We start from the raw sequence: 21,379 nt of genomic DNA on the forward strand, positions 1-21,379 counted from the left end.
AATCTAACTAGTTCAAGATTTGTCAAGTCCTTGAAATCCTTAAGTTCAACTCTTCCTAGTCAAGTCCATTTAGAATATTTCGTGCCTACCAGCGCATTGAGCATAGAGCGTAGACAATTTAATTTTGGTACGTTACGCAGATTCAGATTGCCTGTTATCACTTGATAATATCACTTCCCAACACATCACCTACTAGTAAAGTTATTAGCAACTTATTTTTGATTTTCTGATTTTTAATGTTTTTGGATTTTTGAAAATTTTCAATTTTTGTTTGGATTTTGCTTATTTTCCCCTAAATTTGTGCATGGGTGAGAATGAAATCACTAAAATGCGCAAATTTAAACTAATCTAACCAAAAATAAAATAAAAGGCAAGAATTAAAAAATAAAAATAAAATTAAAAATTAATCCTCAAAACGAATCATTTTCAAAAATCCCACAAGCACATCGAATTGAGCTTTGTTAAAAGGATTGGTGAACAGATCCGCCACATTATTAAAGGTGGGAACCTGTTCCATTCGGATGAGCGAACATTCTTAACAATCTCTAATAAAATGAATTTTGATATCAATGTGCTTAGCTTTGGAATGTTGGACATGATTTTTAACAATTTGAATCGCAACCTCATTATCACAATAAACAAGGGTTTCTAGATAATTCGAACCGTAATCCAACAGCTGATGTTGGATCCAGATAACTTGAGAGCAACACGCAGATGCACCAACATATTCCGCTTCTGCTATTGAGCTTGAGACGGTATGTTGTTTCTTGCACTTCCATGACACCAGCCTATCTTCAAGGTATTGACACCCTCTTGATGTAGATTTCCTGTGAAGCTCACAGCCTCCATAATTACTGTCAGCAAAAGCATATAAATCAAATTTGCAATTTTTCGGATACCAAAGTCCCAATTTTGGGCTGCCTTTGATATACCGAAAAATTCTTTTGACAACAATAAGATGTGAAAATTTAGGATTAGCCTGATAACGTGCGCATTGAGAGACTACAAACATGAGGCCTGGACGGCTTGCATTAAGATACAGCAACGATCCGATCATTGATCTGTAGTGTGTCTGATCTACGGATTTGCCATCAGTATCTGGAGTCAGCAGGGGTCTTTCGGCCATCGGCGTCAATGCAGGTTTTGCGTCTTGAAACCCGAACTTCTCAAGAATATCCTCCACATACTTAGCTTGATGGAGCAGGATTCCGGTTGAATTTTGTTTCACCCGAAGCCCTAGAAACATGGTCATCTCACCCAACGAACTCATCTCAAACCTCTTTTTCATAACGTCATCAAACTCATTGCATAGTTGTGGACTGGTAGACCCGAATATAATGTCATCAACATAGATCTGGACTAGAATATGATCATTATCAACATGTTGATGAATAAAGTTTGATCGATAGTGCCACGAGAGTATCCATGCTCGAGCAAGTGCTTTGTGAGAGTCGCATACCACGCTCGAGGAGCTTGATGTAACCCATACAACGCCTTGGTCAACTTGTAGACATGATTAGGAAACTTTGAGTTAACAAACCCAGGGGGTTGATCAACATATATTTCTTCCTTCACCTTGCCATACAAGAAAGCTGTCTTGACATCCATTTGCTAAACCGTGAAGTTCATGTAGGAAGCATACGCAAGGAAAATAGCCTCCAAGCGAGCCACTGGAGCATAAACCTCAGTATAATCAAAACACTCGACTTGTCTAAACCCACGAACCACCAATCATGCTTTATTGCGCACTATGACACCAAAATCATCCTGCATGTTTCGATAGACCTAACGTGTGTCAAGAGACTTTTTTCCCTTTGGTAACTCAACCAATTTCCAAACCTTGAGTTTTTCAAATTGAATTAGCACTTCATGCATAGCATCTACCCAGAAGGTCTCATTCAGAGCCATTTCAACATTCTTGGGTTCTATTTGAGAGATAAAGCAAGAATATAGGCATGTATTGACATCTCCATTCTGACTTCTGGTTCTAACTCCATCACCCAACTAACCAATGATGTTTTTGATCAAATGATCGCGTTGAATTCTTGAAGGTATCTCTTGGCTGATATCAATGAGTGAAACGGGAAGACTGTGAATGTTGAAACCTCCACCATTTTCTTATTGTTCCACATTAGATGAATCTGCTATAAACTCATTAGCAATTTCTTCAGGAATGAGTAGTTCCATAAAAGTTGAAGTGACAGCGGAAGCATCTCTAACATGAAATCTCCTTTAATAGGAGTAAGAGGTGTAGCATTAGCATCAGGAGTATCATTTTGAATTGGAGATTTTGGACTACCAAGTGGAACAAATGACTCCCCCTCAGGTGAGGCAGATGACTCCCCCTCAGATGGAGCAGATGACTCCCCCTTAGATGGAGATGAGGATACCGTTGGAGGTCTGTAAACAACTTCTTCGACTTCGTCTTTAGAAACAATCTTCAAACAGAGGAAAACCCAGATGAACCATCTGAAGACACATTAATGGACTTGAAGAGCGATGTGTAATCAAATAACCAATCAGGGCCCACTCGAGCATCCGTTTCATTCTCCTCCAGCCAGTTCACGTCGAAGGATTTTGCTTCGTCTTCTTATTGTAAACCCTATACGCGGTGTGTGCAGCATAATGAAATAACAATCATCGATTTTGGCATTGAACTTTGGGTTGGACTCCAGGTGAAGAAGGGTGCAAGGGCACCAAATACATGGAAATGACTGACTAAACGCTTATGACTTTATAGAATCTCGTACGGTGTCTTCATTTGGGCTTTGTTGATTAGAACACGATTTTGAACGTAGCAAGCAGTGTTAATCGCCGCAACCCAAAAGAAAACAAGTAACTTCAAGTCACACAGCATCGTCCTTTTCAGCGTCTTTCAATGTTCTATTTCTCCTCTCAGCAAAACCATTTTGTTGAGGCGTGTGAGCAGAGGTGTATTGACGCACAATTCCCTTTTCTGTGCAAAAATGATCAAGAATTGCATTCTTGAATTCTGTCCCATTATCAGTACGAAGCGCCTTTACCCGGTTGTTGGTTTGGCTCTCAATCATCACAATGAACTTCTTTATCAGATCAGCAACCCCAACTTTGTTGGATAAGAAGAAGACCCACGTAAAACGAGAGAAATCATCGATCACAACCAGACAATATGAACTTCTATTGATGCTTAGGATGTTGACCAGACCAAATAAGTCCATATGCAATAATTGGAGCACCTGACTGATTAAGTTAACCTGTTTTGGCAGGTGTGATTTTCTATGATGTTTTCCCTAAGCGCATGACACACACTTCTCAAAAGCTATAAAGTCTCTAACAGGTAAGCCTTGGACCATTTCATTCTTCGCAAAACGATTTTGGTTTTTGGTGTTAGCATGACCTAGTCTTTGGTGCCACAACATTGCGTTTTGTTCTGAAACCTTTGAAAAGAGGCAAGTGACTTGTTCAGGAATGTTGTTGTTCATGTCAATAATATATGCATTTCCATCCTGCTTTGATTTAACAAGCATCCACTCTTTTGGGATGACAATGCCCGGCTTGAGAATGATGCACTCTTTGTCGGTGAAATGTGTAGAATATCCTTTGTCATAAATTTGGGAAACACTCAACAAGCTGTGTTTTAACTTAGGATCAAGGTTGACATTCTCAAAACTTAGCACTCCATTTGTAACGGTTCCTCCTCTGAGTGATCTTGCCACCTTCTCCGCCCGCAAAGGAAACATATCCCCAATTGAAAGATTAAATGTTGCTCAATTAGGAGATGTCTCCTATCATATGCCGGGAGCAGCCGTTGTCGACATACCAAGATCTGACGACATTCCTCCGCAACTGTCCCTGCAAAATGTGTGGGATCATTTAGATTTGGGAACCCAGGTCATCACTATCCTGGGTTGGCTCTTTACTTTCTTTGATTGATCTTTCAAAACCTTCAAATCATCATTTCTATTGTTTTTAGAGGATGCTGATGATTGATTGGAAGTTAATTTGGGCATCCAATGATAATTATGTTTCCTAACAGACACTGACGGTTTTGAAATTTTTTTCTGATTAGTTTGCATTGAGCATCTGGATGTTCTACCAGAACTAGTTGAAAATCCAAAACTGCTCGTTGACGGAACCGATCTTGGTGGAGCCTTTTTTGGTTTTAGCAAACTATTTGGGACTTTGTTAGGAAAAACCTTTTTACTCTTTTGAAAAACTGCCCTTTTCTACTTCGATCATCCTTCCAATCATCATCCCGAGAACGAGTTCTTGAGGACTTTCTAGTTAAAGACCTTCCTTTAGATTCATTCTCTCCTCTTGGTGACATATAATGTACAAAAATTCTATTTTGACAATTCCTAGCTATATGACCACCAATACCACAATTAAAACAAATATGTTTGTCCTTATTAAAATTAGTACTACCTTTCTCAGATTTATTTTTGTTACCGACACCCTTACTTTTCCCACAAGAAAATGTACATGAAGCAGGTTGCGAGATAAGTGAGCGTACATCAGATGATGTGACTTGTGGAGGTGGTGTGTTTTCACTAGGATCATTACAAACATCAAAATTATCAAATAACTCATCAAACACTTCAAAAAAACTTAATCCAATGTTAGTAGGTGCAGAAGTATCACAAAAAAACATTGTCATTTTTAACATCAGAAAAAATAAAGTCTTTATTTAAGACAGAAACATCAGGTTCAGACTCAGTTTTGTTATCAGAAATAGATTATTCAACTTCATGCTTTGACTAATCTAAGGATTGATCTGCAGGGGAAGTAAAAACGTTAGAACTTTCAACATTAATAACTCCTCCTGAAATAACACCTGTTGGCTTGCCATAAACCATGAAAGAGTCGTTGGTAATCTCCTCATTAGTGACAGGGTGATACTGATAATTATGGTTGAAAGGAGGAGGCACTTTATCGTATCCTAAACCCTTATTCTAGTATTGTTTGAACTGCAGGTAATGGTCAATCATGTTGGCAACTACCTTGCTTGATACATCATATTTCTTAAAATCAAAATTTTTAGTGTCAAATTTGTTTTTTAATGTATCAAGCTCGATAATTAACTCAACATTCTGTCTCTTGATATAATCATAGTTTTCACATTTGTTACTATAGTCTTCCTGAAGTCTCCTAAAGTCCTTTATTTTTGTCTCTAACCAGGCCTTTAGGGGTTTTTGTCCTTTTCTAAGTTGGTAGCCCTCATATCTAAGGTCCTATACTTCTCTACGTAAAGATGTTATTTCGTCACAAAGAATTTTAACATAGTCAATACATGCTTGAGAACAGGAAGGTAAACTTACCTCATTTTTCTTTGGTTCAAAAGTAGAAGATACCATCAGCGCAAACTGCAGCTCCATCATCTTTTCTTCTGGATCAGCTGCAACATTCTTCATGGGAGCTTCATCATTGCCTTGGGCCAAGTGAGCATTCTCAGGTCTTGAAATGTTCAAAGCCTAAATCTGGTCCTCCCAGTCAAATGACTAAGCAACTGTATCCTTCTCACCGTTGACCTGATCACCTCCCCAATTGTTTCCCACTGAAACCATTGTCTTGTCATTGTTCAATCTTCTATCCGGCTTTGGGCACTCACGAGCAAAATGTCTTGGCTCGTGACAATTGAAACAACACAGCTTCCCTTTGTTGAACCCCACCTTTTTATCAGCATTCATACCCCAGTTGTTCTTCCCAGTCTTCTTGGCAAACTGCTTAGCCCTGAATACTGCCATAGCTATCTTCCATGTGATGCCCATTTCTTCCACATCTTCTGGATGAATCTGATCCAGATCAGCAAATGACAACTGAGGTGGAAGCTCTCCAGCAAGAAGAGCATTATAGCAGTTCACAAGTCCTATGGCAAAGGCAAGATTATCATCACATTCCTTTGTGTTTGAGGAAGAGGCCACAATGGTGCAATGGAAGAGGGAGCAGCTTGTGGAGTGACATACAGCTGGCTTTGCGAGTGAGACATGGATGACGGAACAATAATTGTTTGGATCTGAGGCTGTTGAATGGAAAATGCTTGGCCTGAGGAAGGAATGACTGATGAAAGAGCATTATTAAAGGAGATCCCGAGGTTTGTAGTCAAATACGAATTCACATGATTAATCTCCTGCTGTTTATCATCAATATCACAGGCTTTGATGATTGCCATTGTTTCAGCAAGAGTGAGACGATTCAAATCCTTGGTTTTCTTAATAACAGCTACATTCATGTCCCATGACTTTGGAAGGGCATTCAGTAGCTTTTTGTTTATCTCCGACTTGGTCAAGAAGATCCCATAAATGTTCATCTCAGTAGTGAGAGTGGTGAATCGATGTAGTTGTGCCTCCATGGTTTCTCCAGGAATGTAGTTGAACATGTTAAACTTTTGATGCAACATATTCAGGCGGCTTTCCTTCATGTCTTCATTACCTTCATATACCTCAATCAAGGCTTCCCATAAAGCCTTAGCTAAAGTATATTCTCTGAAACCTTGAGCTATATCAGGAGATAGAGCCATGGTCAGAGTGGCCAATGCCCTTTCCTGTTCCTCAACATTCTCAAAATCTTTGTCTGTATAGTGGTGGTAATTCTGACAGGATTCTTGATGATGCTTCTCCAAATCTTGAAGTCTTTCATTTTAATGTACTTTTCAATCCGGTATTTCTATTCAGGAAAACCATCTGCAGACACCAGTCTTGGAATGCGTGTACTTGTGCCCATGACAAAATCCAGCTCATGATGATGTGTTTCACTTTGAGAATCCATTTATTATGATTTTAAAACTTAAAGTTAAAATCAAAAAATGTCAAAATTGAGTTTACGGTCAGCAGTTTACAGCCGTAAACTGAGTTTACTGTCAATTAAGATGCACTTATTATGGTTTTTGAAGCTTAGTTTATGGTTATTGAAGATGCTCTATTTACGGTCCAAGAACACAGTTTACAGTCTCTGAATGTTCTTGAGTTTACGGCCGTAAACAGGGTTGACGGTCATAATCTCTTGGCAGTAAACTCCCAGAAATCTCAACAAACGCAAATTTTAGAGCAGATTTGATCGCTTTAGCAATGAAGACATCAAACCCTAATCTTAAACAATGAAGAATATGAGTTTAAACGGCTCAAAACTCGATTGAATGATGCTTTGACACCGGTCTTGCTCTGATACCAATTATAAGGTCCTAAAACGGATCTTTACCGATGATCAAACAATCAAACAATCAATAGAAATTAGAATATGAGTAGAAGAAGAGAAATCAAGCTTGCACACGTTTATTACTGAAAAACGTGTTGTACAACTCGATATACTATGCCTTGAACTCTGTGGCATCAACAACCAATAATGACCTAAACAACCTCTATTTATAGTGGACTTGGGCCAGAAACTAGGTTTACGGCCGTAAACTCACTAACAACCTACCAAACCACAATAAAGACTCAAAAGAACAATTACAATGAAAGTCTAGACCAAACCACTAACTGGACCCTTCACCAGCTAACTACAAGGAAGCGATGGCAAGCCTTAAAGATGCAAAATAGAAATAAGCATTGGATAGCGAGATCCAATCCATGTAAGATAACCATATGTCTTCGTTCATTGATCAACCACCTGGTCAGAAAACGGTATGGTGCAAGTGGATGTTCAAGAAGAAAATTGACAAGGATGGTAATGTATAAACCTTTAAGGTAAGGTTAGGTACAAAACGCTTTACTCACACCCAAGTAGATGACTATGATGAGGCCTTTTTACGAGTTGCTAAGATTAAGTCTATTAGGGCAACACTTTCCATGACTACTTATCATGACTAGGAAATATGGCATATGGATGTTAAAACTACTTTCCTTAACAGAAAACTGACTGACGGTGTTTAGATTTAGTTAGAAGGTTTTGAACATGCCAAATTCCCTAATAAGGTGTGTAAGCATAAGAATTCCATCTATGGAATAAAACAAATATGTCGCAGTTGGAATCTTTGTTTCTATGAAAAAGTCAAGGAATTTGGATTTTCTATAAGTGAAGATGAGTCATGAGTATATGTCAAAGCTAGTGGGAGTGTAGTGACCTTTCTACTTTTTTATGTTGATGACATAGTCCTCATAGGAAATAACATTCCAAATTTGCAAGAGCTGAGTCTTGGCATGGAAAATATTTCACTATGAAGGATCTATACAGGCCACATACATACTTGGATTTAGGATTTATAGAGATAGGCAAAGATGTTTGCATGGGCTTAGCCATAGTAGCTACTTGGATAAAATACTAAAACAATTCAATATGGAGAATTCCAAGAAAGGGTATTTACCCAAGCATTATGTTGCGGATACGAGGGGGCTCATTTTTAAGTATTTAGATAGTAGCAGAAAATCAAGAATAATATAAGAAAAGAAGAACAATAAATAGCTTGTGCAACAAGAAATGAAGAAAAGATAGCGTTGATAAACAATCTACACCTATAGATTGAGTATTAATAAAAACAAATCAAGACCTATTGATTTGAGTTCGAATCAACATAGAAAACACATCCTAGAATTGACATGGTGTGATTAAGAAACTCAAAGATAATACAAAGCTCTTTATTCTACAATCAACAACATGTTCCAAAAAGGTTCGACTGTGGAGCTATTTATAGCCTAAAAACTAATTATAAAAACGAAACCCTAAAATAAAATGAAACTACCTTACATAAGATTATTCATAGCTAAAATAAGCCAATCACGCATCAAGAAACTACCAACTTAACTGACATAGGAAAACATGCAAACTCCTCGCAATAGTGTAACACCCCAAAACCGGAACGGCGGAAACGTTCTGGGGTGGATGACGTTATGTCAAGTATCACAACATATGCAATATAGTAATCAAAGTACAACAACCATTTCATTAATAGTAAAAATTTTACATAGATTACATTTCATAGCAACATCAAAGTAATACAGAAAATAATATAGATGCAACTTGGTACTAGGCTGACTTCACAAAAGCTCCCGGGATGTACCTGTCTATCGATGACCTGAGAATACAAGTTATTTTGAAAGTGAGTATCAGCATTTTTATAATGCTGGTGAGTTCATAAGTATTTAATGACGTTAGTATAAATACACATTGATATTCAAAATAACCTCATAAAAATGGCAATTTAAAATCTAAAGAGTATTAGAATTCTTTCCAGAAAATCCTATATTTTCTAAATAAAAGCAGTCTTCTACCAAGACCCGATAGATTTATGTTTTTAAGGAGTAATTTTCCGCAAAATACTATCATTACCAAAATACGGTATTTACTTTATAGAAAATATGAGAAAACCAGAAGTAAAAATCCTAGGGGAAAAATAACATATATCTCATCAGTAATACTGCTGACTAAAGCAAAAGAAATCATAGACTCTAGGAGAGTACCGAATGAATGATATTCCTGACTCCGTCTAACAAAAGGAAGCACAAACTCTAGACAGTATCGAATGAACGATACAGCTAGCAAAGTCTAAAACAAGGAAATACAAACTCCAGACAGTATCGAATGAACAATACAGTTATCAAAGTCTAAAACATCTGGTAATCCTAAGTGGGTTGGTTTAAAGGTTTATAACGTGACCTATTATATAACTAGGAAATAGGTTAAGATGGGTTCAAAATACCGTGTTAATTCTTGTTACCTTAAGGCCATGAATTATAAGGTAAACATAGAGATACTCATAACCATACTGATTGACAAACGAATACTTGACGCCCCACAGGCGTCGGAATGAATGTGACAATTGTTACCTCTTGGCTTGGTCGGCCGGGACTGTAGCTACCAGTCAGAGTGTGGGAGTGTCTGTCCCGTATAGATTTATACACACAATGCTCGCTCTCCTTCCAGGAGACTCTAGTTACCGACTTGACAATGGTGAAATCCGTTTCCTGAAGATGCATCTCTTACTTCGAATTCTATTATAAGTAATTGAATAATGATATAGACTCACAAATGAACTGACTCCTTTGGAATTCTTCGTACTGGAAAGAGTAAATAGAATCTCCTAACTATTCCTATAATAGTTACTAATGTTTCAGGTATATGATTGATGAATGGAAGGATGCCCTTGCTACTCAAGGGAAATGAACTGATCGATGAAAACCTTTATGTCTATACATGTACACATGATGTATAACTAATATTTAAACGACCTTCGGATGGATAAACGATACCCCGAAGCCACATCCAAACAAGGAAAAGGAATCAAAGCGAGTTATCCTTCCTAAGTCCTTTAAACATTACTTATATAACTATACATATACGGGAACGCATTTAAAAAAATAAAAGCATAACAAAAACTTGGGTAAAACTTTTGGAAAAATTTATAAACAAGAATTTATGACTCGGTATCAGTTTATAAAACAAGCTTCTGAAAACGATTTGATAAAATAGTTTAACTGAATAAAACCATTTGAAACCTTTAAAAAAACTTAGGAAAACCTTTCGAATACTTATGATAACCTAAAAGAGAAATTCATACTTTAACAAGAGTTGAAAGCAAGATTGGAAAACCTTTTGTTAGATGAAGTAGTTTAACATGTAAAAACCCATTTGCTATACAGTTGTTAATCACATGTGATATATCTAATAACTGTATAGTTCAACTTGTATTCCCCCCTATAAAAGTAGTTAAAATCAGTTAAAAGGTTATTTCAGGGGTATGAACTCACCTGCTATGAGTGGATTGGATGGAGGTGTCGGTTGGGTGCTCGGTGTCAAGTAAAGACTTGAACACACTTCATGACCTAATAACATATGAAGACATATGTTTACATATAATTAGTGATCATAACACTAATTAAACACATATAAGCATCCTAATGTTTGGAAAAACACTTTGGTCAAGTGCTAGGAAGCTATTGGGTTGCAATAAGGGGGTGTATGGCCTACTTAGGGAGTTTACTCTTCAAGAGTACACTCTTAGAGGAGATTTCGGCCCAATGACCATATCCCCATGAGTTTACGGCCGTAAACTCATGGGTGGTGTTTTCTTGGATGTTTAAAGGTCTTACAATACTTGTGGGATTAGGCTAGGTTCAATTCTAGGGCATAGGAAGTGGTTAAGTCCTCAAATGGACCATTTATGGGAGTTTACGGCTATAAACGTAGATTTTACGGCCGTAAACTCTTAATTGTCCCTTCTTTTTGTATTTTGATGGTTCTAGGTTAAGCTCACATGATTCTAGTCCAATATACAAGCCATGGAAGGAAGTTAAGCCACCATTTGACCTCCTTAGAGAAGTTTACGGCCAAGGGACCATTCCTTGCTGTTTAAGGGTCCTACTTCGATGGTGGTTGGTTCAAGACGTTATTCCAAGCCATAGGAGGTGTTTAAGGGGCAATTTAACACCTTAAATGGTGTTCACGACCTATGAAGAGGGGTTTATGGTCCAAGAATGATCTTGGGCCATAAACTCATGTTTACTCCTCAAATGACAAGATTTTGGTCTTCTAAGCTCATACATGCAAGTCCCTAAGTCATAGCTAAGCGCTAGGAGTGATTTGGAAGGGTTTTGCGGCTTCAAAACCCTATTTATGGGTGTTTGCGTTCCAAGAGTGTTCTTGGGCCGTAAACACATGATTTTGAGGCTTTTGGATGATTTAAACACGAATTTGCATGTATATCAAGCTAAACAACAAGCTAGGATAGATCATTTACGATTATGGAGCTTGAAAGAAGTGTTTTTGGATCGAAATCAACTTTGAAGAGAGAGAGTAGAGAGAGGGTGTTAAGAGTGGGAAAAGCTTCAATGTGACCACTCAATCCCTTATATAGGGGTTGAGTTCGTGGCCCAGAGGAAATCTCCCCGATACCGACGTTAAACGGGGCTTATGGTCGTACCCGATTAAGTGGTCGTAGCTCGATGTGGTCGTAAACTAAAAACTTTTCAATTTAAATAACCTAATCCAAATGTTAACGGAAAAGTTTATATGAACGAGTTTTATTAACGGAAGAAGAGGTTACAATGACGTGATAAATTTCAGGTTGTCACATCATCCCCCGTTAGAGGGAATTTCGTCCCGAAATTAGGGTTTAGGCAAGGAAGTAGCATGAACAATCAGGTAGAGGGATGAGGGTACTTCCTATTCGTTTGGTCCTCGTGCTCCCAAGTGAACTCCGGCCTTTGCTTGGCGTTCTACCAAACAGTCACTCAACGGGATGCATATTTCGTTTCGTTCGGTTCGTGATTCCTACAGGTTCGTCTACGAAGTTAGTGTTCCCAATGATTTCTATCAAGACAAGTGGGATTTAGAGAGTTACGTTGGGCAAGCGCTTTTTCAAGTCTAAGATGTGGATCGATTTGGGGTGAAACTTATGGACTTTCGAAAGTAGTCGTGGCCTGACAAGGGTTGGACCCATTCTTTTAAAGAATCTCGGATGGTCCTACGCTCTTGGGAAGATAGATCTTTTCAGTACTTAGAACATAATGCACTTCTATGGTGAGATCATCACTAGCGTGATCGCCATTTTGAAGTTCTAAAAGTTCTCTCTTACTGAGGGTGTAGTTCCCGGGTTGGTACTTAGAAGGTTCAGGTTATCCTCGAATTCGTGTTTCCTGCTGATTTGCCCTCAGAGGTTTTTCTGGATCATCGAATGTATTGGCTACACTCTGGCACCTATTGGTTACAGGACATCTATCTTGATTTAGTGCAAAAATGGACATGCACTCTAACTCTTGAGGTGTTTCTAACGAAAACTCTCGTAGTCGGTGAGATAGGGTTTTACCAGACGATTGTTTAGAAAGTTTTCAAACTCCTCATCATTGTCTAGTTAACGCTTTCACAATATGATTCCTAACAGGAAAGAATCATGCTCTTAATTGCTTTGCTGTTTCATGAATAGCAATCTCTGCTCAGGGCTAACTCAGTCCTTAGAGATTTCCGAAGTGTTGGACTATCTCGGGAGGTAGTTCTACTATTTCTTTGTGAGATAGTATTCTTGGAACACCTAGTAGTCCAATGAATCTCTAAGATATTCCCTATTCTCTTAGGTTTCGGTTCATTCCAGTTCCAGAAAGCGCGTGATCTTGCATAACCCATCGATTAACACCTAAGCCGGTGTCGAGTCTATAATCTCTTCATGATTTGGGTTATAAGGCTTAACGCAACCTACTTTCGTACTTTATTCAAGTATTCTTGGCTTTGGAGGTTATCCTGTGGTTCTTGGCATTCTAGTGTTCACTTCGAAGAATGCAGTCCATCGTCGACAGGGCGACGGTGACTTCTTCCACGTGAGAAGGTGGAGTGTCCTAGGCACTACTCGTCAGTAACAGGGTGGACGAAGTGGCTGAGTAGTGCGAGCATCTTCTGCAACTACTCTTCCGGTGGTTCTGAGTTTCCTTGATTTAGATTAAGTCTAGAAGTATAGGGTTCCGTCACTCGGCACTTCTAATTTCTTCATCCACTCTTCTCAGAGCTTATCTTATCGTAGCTTCCAAGTTTCCGTGATATCTGCTGAGATGCTTAATTCGTGGGTTCCGTCACTCGGCATGTTTCTCATTTAATTTTCATAAAACATTAAGTTTAAATCCCAATTCAGATCAAGCCGGCGCCTTCCCACGGTCATCGCTAGTACCTGAAACAACAACACTAACACTGTAAGCACAAAGCTTAGTGAGTTCCCCAAAATACCACACATAACACATATTAGCCACTCGAGGCTATAACTCTATTGGTCTGTGCACCCAAACTCTGTGAACCCTCAGGTTCTAACTCTGTGAACCTTCCGGTTCCAACTCTATAAACATGCACAGCATAAATCACATAGAAATAATGCAGTACAACACATCACATACATATAGCATACAAATACTCTGTCACATAACTCTGATTACCTACTCAAGGTAAAGTATAGTGGGAAGACTCACCTCGTGTATCTCGATAACTCGCAGATCCTGGAAATCACTCGTGCTCGATCCTCCGAGCTATAATCCTCCTATAACATCATATGTCTCTAATTAACACTTTTACCACTAAGGTTGACTACCCCTATCAAGTCAACACTGTTCAACTCTGGTCAACGGTCAATGGTCAACGGTCAACTTTGACCGGACTCGGCGAGTGCACTAGGGCGACTCGGCGAGTCTAAGCGTTTTCACCAACTTCCTAGGATTCCCTTTTTGACACGTCGAGTACTCCCCTGACTCGACGAGTTCCACCTGGCATGAATCGCGGGGCTACCACGACTCAACTCGCCGAGTCTCAAGAATAACTCGGCGAGTTCCAGTTCGACTCAGACCACCTGTCAACCCTCTCTAACTCTCCCTGACTCACTGAGTTAACTCATAACTCGGCAGGACCACTCGCTGAGTGGTTAAGGGCAATCTTCATGCTACTCGCCGAGTCTGTTCTTCGGACACGGCGAGTCCATGCCATGCATCAACTCAAACTTGCTTCTGAGGTTAGATCCGCTCCAACAACTCATAGATCTGGCCCTCCTAAGATCATTCATCATGTAAAGTTCATATCTTGGTGCTCATAACACACCCTATGACTCATAAATGGTGTTTTGACCTCAAGCACATAGACTCCAATCCAAAACCCCCATGGATTCGTAAAAAGCTTGGACAAAGGGACACTCTGGACCTCCAAGGGTCCAGATCCAGAACCTAACTCGCTTAAGGGACCAAGGAAGCACTAGATCTAGCCACAAAAGGGCTCAATAAGCCCTAAATCAACATAAATATCAACATAACAGAGAATGGCTCGAAGATAGTACCTCAAATGTGATGTTCTGGACCTCAAATCTTCAGGAAGTGGCTCCTCTTGTTTCCCCTTGGCTATTGCTTCCTTTCCCTTGCTAGATAACACCTCCAAGGTCAATAATGGCTCCTTGATTTACTCCAAACACTCAAGCTCGCTAGGGTTTCACTCAGGGGACTGGTGAGCACAAATGACGGCCTTAAGGCCCTTTAAATAGGTCCCAAACCCGAGAAATTAGGGTTTCATTAAACAGCGCGGACTCGCCGAGTCCATTCCTTGGACTCGCCGAGTCCAGGCATGAATCCGCGTCCAGAACCGCGATCCTACTCGGCGAGTTTGAGCTCCAACTCGCCGAGTCCCCTCACAAAACACCAAAATATATGCATAAAAGATACCTGGAAATCCGGGCTGTTACAGCGACTCCACCCTAGACCCACAACACAACGAGGAACTTGGAGTAGGGAGGAAGCACACATCTTAAATCTTTTTGATCTAAATTATATACCACTCTTATGCATATACTCAATTAATAGTAGTCAGTCCCATGAGTTCTTTCCTCTTGATTCACGAACCTAATTGTGAGGTGCTAATGGTCTTTCTGGGGGATCTACGAAGTAGGTTTCGGGGGTTTATCGTCTTCTGGAATGCATGCAGTGTCTTTCGCTTGAGGTTCTATCTATCTAAGAAGGGTTGGTTAACAGCGCGCCATACCCTACATAGGGGTATTTCAGAAGGTTTTAGATAAAAGAGACTACTGACGGATCGCATTAGGTTTTATTATTAGGTTCGAAAGAACCTTTATTTGCCGAAATGGCTACGGTGAAAGTTCTTTTTACACAGCACTAGGAATTCACACATGGTTGCACTAAGTCGAACCATGATTGATAAAGGCATCGAAGTTGGCATACATGGACATGATATAGAATGAGGGTCGATAGGGCCATGTGCTGAACGGGCACACAAGTTCTCGGCGTCTCGGGTTTCGTCCCGTGTATCACTGTCGCGGATACTTGGACTGATAGAGTCGACGTGGAACTATAGAGGGCCCTGAGGGTTCGGAATAATGCACTTTTCATGAATGGATTCTCACGAGGTCTTTCTATAATTTCTTAGCATACACTTGTCATGTATAATTAAGGTGGGAAGGACTGTTGACTGAGCGACTCCGCCCTAAATCGACAACCAAACGAGGAACAGGAAATGAGCCAGCATCACTCACTCGAGGTCTATCCATCTTAATTATACATGGCTTTAACGTATATACCGAGCCATTATAGCTTTACCTAATGGAATTTTAATTTCTTACAACGGTGCTGCGACTTTCACCTTAATGGGAGAGTAATTACATTTAGAATTAGCCTTTTAATGTTTTCGGTTAGTTATCTGAGATTGAGAGACGTACCAAAATTTTACCGGGTTTATTGATGCTTCTCCCTAGGCATTAGGGTTATACTCCTCCTGTGCCCTTGTCGTTTCCTTCAGTTGGGCAGTTCCTCTTGAAGTGTCCAATTTCACCACATAGGTGGCATACTGGACTGGCCCCCACATTGGTGGTTGATGTAATGAACTGAACCGGGGCTCTGCAGGTATGAGAGGTATGCCCCCTCATGTTGTACCTAACACAAAAGAGTTCCTGGCAGATACCATGATGATGGTAGCTGCATTTGCTGTAATGGGGCAGGTTTCCTAGGTATGACCTTCCAGGTGTCGGGATGGAAGAGTTGACAGGGGTATTGACTGCCTCAGCTCATTTCCCTTCGGAAGGTCCTTGAGCCGAGGTACTTCCCTCCTCGTTCTTCAACTTTCTCTTTAGTGGAGTTCGTTGAGGTTCTTGGGTGGTTGGGTACGCAGGTGTTGGTTGCTGTCGTCAATTGCTAGGATCGGGAATCTCGATAGGGCTCTTGCTAACATTGGCGTTGTTGGCATTCAATTGAGCCATGACAGATGCTACGGCTGCCGAGACTGCAGCTTGGAACGTAGCTTCATCGAATAGGAGAGTCAATTTCTTGCCAGCGGATTGGTTACGTTTCTTCGGAGGCATGGTTTTCCTACATGGAAAGGAACACAAGCTGATAAGGGATGATGTTTAACTCTAGATGTATTTATCCCTACTACAATAGGCATAAATTTTTCCAGCGCCTCGTATACTGGTTATCTGAGTGTCGACCTACATACCTATGATGTAGTCCGGGTATTCAAGGTAGGAGTAATAGTATCGGAAAGCCATAAGATGGGATTCGTTCCTACTAAGTTATCTTTATGCTGGAAAGGTTCACTCTCCAACTTGGGAAGATTTGAGGGAAGTTTGGAACGAGGATCACAGAAGAAAAGGGCTCATGAAAACTTATGGCTAAACACTCTCAATCGAGGTTGTGGGATCCGATTTAATCGTAATACTTGCGACGAGAAAAGACGATTTACCTAACACATAGTGTGAGTAGTGTAATCACTAACTCACTAAATTGTATTATTTTATGGGTGTATTAGCATGGCGAATATGAGGAAAAGACACATCTTGGGTTCCATGTATTGGCTCCCTCTGTCTACCTCTTATCCTTGACTGGGACCGGCGTTGGTTTTCTTCGGGTAGTTACCTAGGGTTCTCTTCTTGTGTAGACATATTGAATTTCTACTCCGTCTTACTTCTGATTCTGACTCTGATTTTCATCGCTTCATGATGGATGACTGGAAATCTCGGGAGTTCAGGCAAATTTACCACCAGTGTCCCTAAAAGGTATAGGCACTTGGTGGTTTCAATAGTCTCGTCGTAGTTCATTTATTTCCGAACTGGAAAGCTTCTCGATGAACCTTTTCTGGGTCTGAATCAACTCTCCTGTCGAACACTGAAGTGGATAAGGTTTTCTACAGGGTTCGTGCGAGAATGGAAATGTCTAGAGAATCCTAAGAAATTATTAACATTTCACTGCGTGATCCATATCGAGTCCTGCTACAATTACGTAGGGTACACAAATTATATATAACTTAGATCCAATAGGCCTTCGAATATGTGATACTACTCTATATCCACATCCCAACGAGTAAAAGGAAGTAGAGCGAAACCACACATTCTTAGTCTATAGGATCCTTATTATATACAACCTTGTAAGTATACCCTCTGTAATCATAGGCATATCAATAAGGATCTTTTTAGTTTCTCACACAAGGTTATCTATGCATCCTAAAATACCCCTATGGTATTTATATTTCTTGTTTGATTCTTAACTTCTGAATATGATTCTGGGATTAATGTGAGACTTTTAGTATTCCAAAAATACTCCCATAGTATTTTAAACTTTATGTTTGGCTCTAGCATTCCTATTTGGTAAGTTTCAGATTCGTTGCAACACCACCATCACTCTCAAGCATACGTTGGTCGCATATAGAATAAATGTAGTTGATCAGGTTACATTTATTCCAGCTTACGATTACATAACTGCCCAGGTTTGACGGTAATGGTCAACATCCAAAGACTTTTATTTGTTCTTCTTGTGATACTTTTATTCGAGTGTTTAGATTCTGGATGTTCTTATACTTTGGTAAAATATGGTTATATTTTAAAGTATAATTCTTGGTCAGAGTGTTTTATCCCTATGCATTTATAGGTTGTATATCTTTTATGAATTGATATACTGAGCTCACTATAAACAATGCTCTGATACCAATCTGTCACACCCCAAAACCGGAACGGCGGAAACGTTCTGGGGTGGATAACGTCATGTCAAGTATCACAACATATGCAGTATAGTAATCAAAGTACAACAACCATTTCATTAATAGTAAAAATTTTACATAGGTTACATTTCATAGCAACATCAAAGTAATACCGAAAATAATATAGATGCAGCTTGGTACTAGGCTGACTTCACAAAAGCTCCCGGGATGTACCTGTTTATCGATGACCTGAGAATACAAGTTATTTTGAAAGCGAGTATCAGCATTTTTATAATGCAGGTGAGTTCATAAGTATCTAATGATCTTAGTATAAATACACATTGATATTCAAAATAACCTCATAAAAATGGCAGTTTAGAATCTAAAGAGTATTAGAATTCTTTCCAAACAATCCTATATTTTCTAAAGAAAAGCAGTCTTCTAACAAGAGCCGACACATTTATGTTTTTAAGGAGTAATTTTCCCCAAAATACTATCATTACCAAAATACGGTATTTACTTTATAGAAAATATGAGAAAACCAGAAGTAAAAATCCTAGGGGAAAAATAACATATATCTCATCAGTAATACTGCTGACTAAAGCAAAAGAAATCATAGACTCCAGGAGAGTATTGAATGAATGATATGCCTGGCTCTATCTAACAAAAGGAAGCACAGACTTCAGACAGTATCGAATGAACGATATAGCTAGCAAAGTCTAAAACAAGGAAATACAGACTCCAGACAGTATCGAATGAACGATACAGCTAGCAAAGTCTAAAACATCCGGTAATCCTTAGTGGGTTGGTTTAAAGGTTTATAACGTGACCTAGTATATAACTAGGAAATAGGTTAAGATGGGTTCAAAATACCGTGTTAATTCTTGTTACCTTAAGGCCATGAATTATAAGGTAAACATAGAGATACTCATAACCATATAGATTGATAATCGAATACTTGACGCCCTGCAGGCGTCGGAATGAATGTGACATTTGTCACCCCTTGGCTTGGTCGTCCGGGACTGTAGCTAGCAGTCAGGGTGTGGGAGTGTCTGTCCCGTATAGATCTATACACACAATGCCCGCTCTCCCTCCAAGAGACTCTAGTTATCGACTTGACAACGGTGAAATTCGTGTCCTGAAGATGCATCTCTTATTTCGAATTCTATTATAAGTAATGGAATAATGATATAGACTCATGAATGAACTGACTCCTTTGGAATTCTCCGTACTGCAAAGAGTAAATAGAATCGCCTAACTATTCCTATAATAGTTACTAATGTTTATGGTATATGATTGATGAATGGAAGGATGCCCTTGCTACCCAAGGGAAATGAACTGGTCGATGAAAACCTTTATTTCTATACATGTATACACGATATATAACTAATATTTAAACGACCTTAGGACGGATAACCGATACCCCGAAGCCACATCCAAACAACAAAAAGGAATCAAAGCGAGTTAGCCTTCCTAAGTCCTTTAAACATTACCTATATAACTATACATATACGGGCACACATTTAACAAAATAAAAGAATAACAGAAACTTGGGTAAAACTTTTGGAAAACATTATAAATAAGAATTTATGACTCGATATCAGTTTATAAAACAAGCTTCTGAAAACGATTTGATAAAACAGTTTAACTGAATAAAACCTTTGGAAAACCTTTAAAAAAAACCTTCGGAAAACCTTTCGAATACTTATGATAACCTAAAAGAGAACTTCATACTTTAACAAGAGTTGAAAGCAAGATTGGAAAACCTTTTGTTAGATGAAGCAGTTTAACATGTAAAAATCCATTTGCTATACAGTTATTAATCACATGTGATTTATCTAATAATTGTATAGTCCAACTTGTACCCCCCCCCCCTATAAAAGTAGTTAAAATCGGTTCAAAGTTTATTTCAGGGGTATGAACTCACCTGTTGTGAGTGGATTGGATGAAGGTGTCGGTTGGGTGCTCGGTGTCAAGTAAAGACTTGAACACACTTAATGACCTAATAACATATGAAGACATATGTTTACATATAATTAGTGATCATAACACTAATTAAACAAGTATAAGCATCCTAATGTTTGGAAAAACACTTTGGTCAAGTGCTAGGAAGCTATTGGGTTGCAATAAGGGGGTGTATGGCCTAGTTATTGAGTTTACTCTTCAAGAGTACACTCTTAGAGGAGATTTTGGACCAATGACCATATCCCCATGAGTTTACGGCCGTAAACGCATGGGTGGTGTTTTGTTGGATGTTTAAAGGTCTTACAATACTTGTGGGATTAGGCTACGTTTAATTCTAGGGCATAGGAAGTGGTTAAGTCCTCAAATGGACCATTTATGGGAGTTTATTGCTGTCAACATAGAGTTTACGGCCGTAAACTCTTACTTGTCCCTTCTTTTTGTATTTTGATGGTTCTAGGTTAAGCACACACGATTCCAGTCCAATATAAAAGCCATGGAAGGAAGTTAGGGCACCATTTGACCTCCTTAGAGGAGTTTACGGCCAAGGGACCAATCCTTGGGGGTTTACGGCTGTAATCTCCTAAGGTGATGGTTTTCTTGCTGTTTAAGGGTCCTACTTCGATGGTGGTTGGTTCTAGACATTATTCCAAGCCATAGGAGGTGTTTAAGGGGCAATTTAACACCTTAAATGGTGTTCACGGCCTATGAAGAGGGGTTTACGGTCCAAGAATGTTCTTGGGCCATAATGTCATGTATACTCCTCAAATGACAAGATTTTGGTGTTCTAAGCTCATACATGCAAGTCCCTAAGTCATAGCTAAGCGCTAGGAGTGATTTGGAAGGGTTTTGGGGCTTCGAAACCCCATTTATGGGTGTTTGCGGTCCAAGAGTGTTCTTGGTTCGTAAACACATGATTTTGAGGCTTTTGGATGATTTAAACACGAATTTGCATGTATATCAAGCTAAACAACAAGCTAGGATAGATCACTTACGATTATGGAGCTTGAAAGAGGTGTTTTTGGATTAAAATCGGCTTTGAAGAGAGAGAGAGAGTAGAGAGAGGGTGTTAAGA

The sequence above is a fragment of the Lactuca serriola genome, chromosome 5 (assembly GCF_051521515.1).
Source record: "Lactuca serriola cultivar US96UC23 chromosome 5, Lser_US96UC23_V15, whole genome shotgun sequence".
Lineage (NCBI taxonomy): Eukaryota > Viridiplantae > Streptophyta > Magnoliopsida > Asterales > Asteraceae > Lactuca > Lactuca serriola.